Here is a 5,977-nt window from a genome sequence, read left to right as displayed (position 1 = left end):
CACATGACTGGAAATACCATGGATTTTCTCTCACTGAAACCCTGCAAGGAAGGGATGTACCCTTTGGAAAATGAAAAGAAGGGGTACATTTTAGGTATGGGGAAGAAAACAAGGTAGAAGTTCGGGTCTAAGCTGGTGATATGAGCTGCTTGAATGCAGTTGATAATGATTCGAAGACATGGAATAAATGATTGGGGGGATACAAGTTTCTCACTTCTGGATATATTGATGAAGAAGGACCTGGTCTATGGTCTGTCAAATTCAAAGCTCAAAGAACACGGAGCATGCAATTCCTATGGGAATACTGAGCAGGAGTGAAAAGAGGTGCATGATCAAACCTCTCCTGAACAAAACCTCCTATGAGTTGCTCAATGGAAGAAAACCAAAGATAACTCATCTGAGAACCTTTGGATGAAAATGCTATGTTCTCAACAACGAGAAGGACCAGCTTGGGAAGTTTGATGCAAAAGGAGATGAAGGAATCCTTCTGAGATACTCCCCTCAAAGCGAAACCCACAAAGTCTACAACAAAATGGCACACTGTGTGGAAGGAAGTGTTCATGTGCTATTTAACGAGACATCCTCCTCTAAAAAGGGAGGAAACAATGATGATTAAGATAATGAACCACTTTTGGTCCCTGGGAAATATCTGGCGTTTCAAATGGGAAGGCTGATTTGATGAGTAAGATGAAGGAAACAGGTGAGAGACAATGCAACTTCCTCTTCTACTTCTCAAGAGGAACCTGGTACTTCCATTACTACCCCTGAAGTAGAAGAAAGAGTTGGAGATGCAGTGCAAGGCACTCCCCAAGTAACTGAACAAGGAGTGCAGGGAAATCCATTTAACTTACCCAGTTTCTCTACCAATCAAACTTCAGTCCCAAATTGGAAACATAAAAGCTCCCATTCACTTGATAATATAATCACCCCCTTGATTCTGGAGGTCAGACAAGATCAAAAACTAGAAATTCCCTAGCATTCTTAGCATTTCTATCCCAAATAGAACCCAAAAATATGAAGGAAGCCTTGTAGGATGCAGACTGGATTACTGAAATGCAAGAGGAACTGCATCAATTTGAAAGAAACAAGGTATGGCACCTGGTACCTAGACCCTTAGACAGAACCATCATAGGGACCAGGTAGGTATTCAGGAATGAGCTGGATGAACATGGAAATGCTACAAGGAACAAAGCAAGGCTTGCTGTCCAAGGATTCAATCAGGAGGAAGGGATCGATTATGATGAGACTTTTGGCCCAGTAGCTCGCATGGAAGCTAGTAGGATCCACATTGCCTTTGCGTCACATATGGAATTCACCTTATTCCAAATGGATGTGAAGAGTGCCTTCCTGAATGGTTTTCTCAAGGAAGAAGTCTATATCAAGCTACCTCCAGGTTTTTGAACGTCATGTACATCCTGAACATGTATTCAAATTGGATAAGGCACTGTACGTATTGAAGCAAGCCCCTAGAACCTGGTACAAGAGACTATCCAAGTTTCTCTTGGAAAATGGCTTCACAAGAGGAAAGATTGACAATACATTGTCTTTGAAGAAACAGGGAAGGAACCTGCTCATTGATCAGATTTATGTGGATGACATCATGTTTGGAGCTACAGCTAACTCATTATGTGAAAAATTTGCTAAACTCATGGGAAGTGAGTTTGAGATGAGTACGATGAGGGAACTGAATGTCTTCCTGGGTCTTCAAGTGAAGCAGTCCATAAAGGGAACGTGTATCAGTTAGAAATGCAAACTCGTGAAAAGGATTGATATGGAAGCATGAGAATCATTGGATCTCTACTCTACCTTACTGCCAGCAGGTCAGACATTGTATTTAGTCTGGGATTACATACAAGGTTCCAATCAAATCCTGAGGAATCTCATCTGAAGGCTGCTAAGAGAATTCTGAGATATTTGGGCACACAGAACCTGATTCTGTACTATCCTTCAGGGGACAGTTTTCAACCTTATTAGTTATGCTAACAGTGATTATGCAGGTTATCTGGTGGACAGGAAAAGCACATCTGGAATGGCTCGTTTCCTTAGATCATGCTTTATCTCATGGGGTATAAGGAAACAAAACTCAGTAGCTTTCTCGACAGCTGAACCAGAATATGTTACAGCTGCCAAGTGATGTGCTCATTCACTGTGGATCAAGCCACTATGTGGAAAATGGTCTTATTTGTATAAGTTTTTGTTGCACGGAAGATCAGATTGCAGATATCTTCACAAAGCTCTGAGCAGGGAACACTTTGAGAAACAAGATGGCATTGGGATTACTTGAACCTAATCGAGAACTTGTTTCTACTGACATGACTGTGATAGTCACACTAAGGTAAAATTGGCTAAAGTGTTTTCTAACTAGGCCTAACTCACATCTATACCATTGCAGGTAAACACGCATGATGATCATAGAAGCTAAAGGTACAGTGTTGAACTTCGAAGGAGAGCTGCAAAAACTCTTTTACAAAAACAGGTCAGGAACCTGGTTTCTGCACCACAGGTTAGTAGTAATGTGTTTTTCGCATGCTTGTTCAAAGAAAAAGGATAGCAAAATTAATTCAACTGCCACATCATCCGGCTTTTCAGACCAGCAGTTCTAAACCATTGTCTCCCTTTGCATCTTTTTCCTTCAGAACTCTCTACCACGTCTCTCACCATGGCCAACGAATAATCGTCTTTTTCTCTTGCCATCAACATAACTCCCACATCTCCTCCTCCCTTAACACCATCACCAGAAACCCACTTCTTCACTATCCCTGATACTACTGTACACATATAGATCCTCATCTCCAGTCACCTCATCTCCAGTTTCACTTCCATGTGTTGCAAACCCTACTTCTCCTCTGTTCCTGAATCTCAGAGGGAAGAAACTCCATTCTTAGGGGATGAAAGAACTCTGGTGCTTTTTGAGTCTCCAGTTCATGACACCGTCATAGAAGAATCTGTTGAAGAACCTGATTCTCTTTCAGCTGAAACAAACCAGGTGGTTGTAGAAGAAAGAGGCTTTTGAGTCTGCCTTGCAGAAGAGTAAGCAGAATATTAAAAAAAGGGGGAAGAGGTTGATGAAATAGGGGGAAACTGTGGCTAATAAACACATTCCAGTGGTTGAGGTTGATAAAGATGCTGTGGAGGAACCTAGTTCCTTAGTGAAAAGATCTCAAAAGGTTGTGACTGAGAAAGATTTGTTTAAGGGTGACATTGTGGCTGTTGCAAGCAGGAATGGGAAGGTTATTGAAATATCCAAAAAAAAAAGTGGGAAACTGTGGGAGGACTTGGTTCAATGAAGACCATTCTAAGTGACAGTGGCCTTGGGCAGAAGAGTTAACTCAGAAAAAGTCTTGTGAGGTCGCACGCTTGCCCGATAATCTAGGAGATGGCAAGTATGAGACAAGTTCTGGACTTAGGCAACTAGTGGAGAATCTGCGGGAGAAACTGCTTGAATAACAGTTGTCTGCAACTACCCGCATGGACCTAGCTCTCAAAATCATTGATGCCTCCTCTTCCTAGCCTCCCTCTTCTAGTGCCACCTAGGATCCTCTCCGTGGCCAGTTATCTTTTGCTCTGATGTTTTGTGGCTGTTGTTTTCTTTTTGTCTGTCTTTTTGCGATGGCATGTTGGATTTCACCGTTGCTGCTCCTGTTGAAACAGTCTAATTTCCTATAAATGAAACAGCTCTTCTTTTGCTTGTACAATGCTTGTTTTCCCTTTTGCTTCTCTTTTCTATCATGATTTGTGCACGTATGTGGCATGAGCAAGCTTTGTTAGACTTCTTTATGCCTTTTTGTCTGACTGTGTCTTTTTGCTGATGCCAAAAGGGGGAAGAATTAATTAAACTGATATGTAGCAAGTATTAAGGGGAAGCTATAGAGTCAGGGGGAACATATGCGGTTGCTGGTACCTTATCTGGTTAAGTCAAATAGTCATCAATGTCAAAAGTTTGTCATCATCAAAAAGGGGGAAATTGATGGGCTTAAGGTCTTTTAATCTATGTTTTGATGATCTAACAAACTTTCTTTATGGAACCAGATAAAAGACCAAGAATGATAGTAAAGTGTCAGGGGGAACATGTGTAAGAAAGGGCATAAAGTCAGGGGGAACCTGTGGTCTCCTGATATTCAATCTGGTTCTCTGAACTCTAACACCTTGTTTTCAATGCTAAGTTTGTCATCATCAAAAGGGGGAAATTGATAGGATTGATAGGTTTTCAATATCTTTGCCTTGTGTTTTGATGATCTAACAAACATAATGTCAAGAACCAGATAGGGAACCTGACTCACATGGATTACACTGCATCTAACGGATTCCAGCCAAATGTGAACTTGCTACAGTTTCAGGAGGTAGGAACCCAGACAAGGACCTGATACTCTTGTGGGTTCCTCACGACAGTACAAAGTCAATTGGACACAACTGGAAACGAAGATTATGCCGCACTGCACTGTTTCCAGCGCCCACTCATTCTCTGACCAACTCAAGTGCTCACATCACTTCAAGTGATCATTCTCAAGGTGTACCTACAATGAGTCTATACAAAGCATCATTCAAGTTACTCAACTCAAGACAATCTGGGCGGTGTGCAACAAAACTAGATCAGGAACTGATCTCTTGGTATTTCTTGACAGAAGTCCAAGTCAACTATACAGCTGGAACGCAACTGAGTGACTGATCGCAACTGTACAAAGAGGAACACAATAGGGACTCTAGTCCTTAGGGTTTCTCTGACAGAAGTACAAAGTAACTACAGCTGGAAAGCAACTACAGAAAGTGACTGCCTGCAACAGTGTAGCAGACAGAGCAACAGACAGTGCAGCAGTCACTTTCCATTGAGATTGGACATCACCATTGTGAATTGACATCACTAAGGTAATGTCTTGTGTAGTATAAACCTCATGCAAGGGAAAGATTCAGGTTCCAACGCTTGCAAACTCAGAAAAGTAAAATATTCTCTCAAGTGTTCAAGAACCTCTCTCAAGAACAAAGCTGCTGCAACCTCAAGGATCTGATCCAAGATCGAAGATATTTTAAGTCCTTAGGTTTGTAGAGTCTTTGTAATTTGTTCTTCATTGCAACTCCTATCCACCTTCCTTAGAAGCATTGATTAGGTTGAGTCATAAGAAAAATCCTTTGTAACCATAGGGTAACAAAGTGGCTTGTGGTGGAAACATCACAAGTTAGTCAAAGCCTTTGTAACCGTAGTGTGACAAAGTGGCTTGTGGTGGAAATACCACAAGTTAGTCAAATTCTTTGTAACTAGGATAGTTATAGAGTGGCTTGTGATGAGAGCATCACAAGTTAGTTGAAGTCTTTGCAATAGAGTTATTGTAAAGTGGCTTGTAATAGGGAGATTGCAAGTTAGTGAAGTTAAAAGCCTACAGGTGTAGGTCGTGGTTTTTTTATTCCCTTGTGTGGGATTTTTCCACGTAAAAATCCACGGCCTTATTTACATTCAGCTTTACTAGCATTCACTACAGAACCCGATAAAGGACCAGGTACTCTGTTATTTGGTGGACTCACACAAACTTAACACTGTACCAAACTGATAAAGGACCAGATCCCTATACAGTTTGGTTCATCAGTACTTTCAGAGGAAACACATAGAGAGCCCGGTTCTCTATACAGTCTGGTGGATGCATAGTCTCTAACAGGGCAGTTCGCCTCGGCAGGATTATGTACCACACTCTCATGGGAGCGGGTCGTTCGCCTCAGCAGGTTAATAGATGCATCAATGGTTCGCGCCGTTCGACCCTCGGCAGTGCACATTTTACTTTTATGTTGGATCGGGCCGTACGCCTCGGCATTTCCTATATACATATATACACATCATTCTTATGGGACTCGTGCTTAACATTTGGCTATCAGCCAGTGTATCTGAGGATCTTTCCCTGATTTGAAATTGTAACAATCATTTTATGAAAGCCACTATACCTTTATATATATGTTCCGGTTACGGAGGAACATGCTAGTTGAGAGCTTGAGT

This window comes from Nicotiana attenuata, unplaced genomic scaffold (assembly GCF_001879085.1).
Source record: "Nicotiana attenuata strain UT unplaced genomic scaffold, NIATTr2, whole genome shotgun sequence".
In the NCBI taxonomy this organism is placed as follows: domain Eukaryota; kingdom Viridiplantae; phylum Streptophyta; class Magnoliopsida; order Solanales; family Solanaceae; genus Nicotiana; species Nicotiana attenuata.
The sequence above is the reverse complement of the archived record's forward strand: the minus strand, read 5'-3'. Positions refer to the sequence as shown.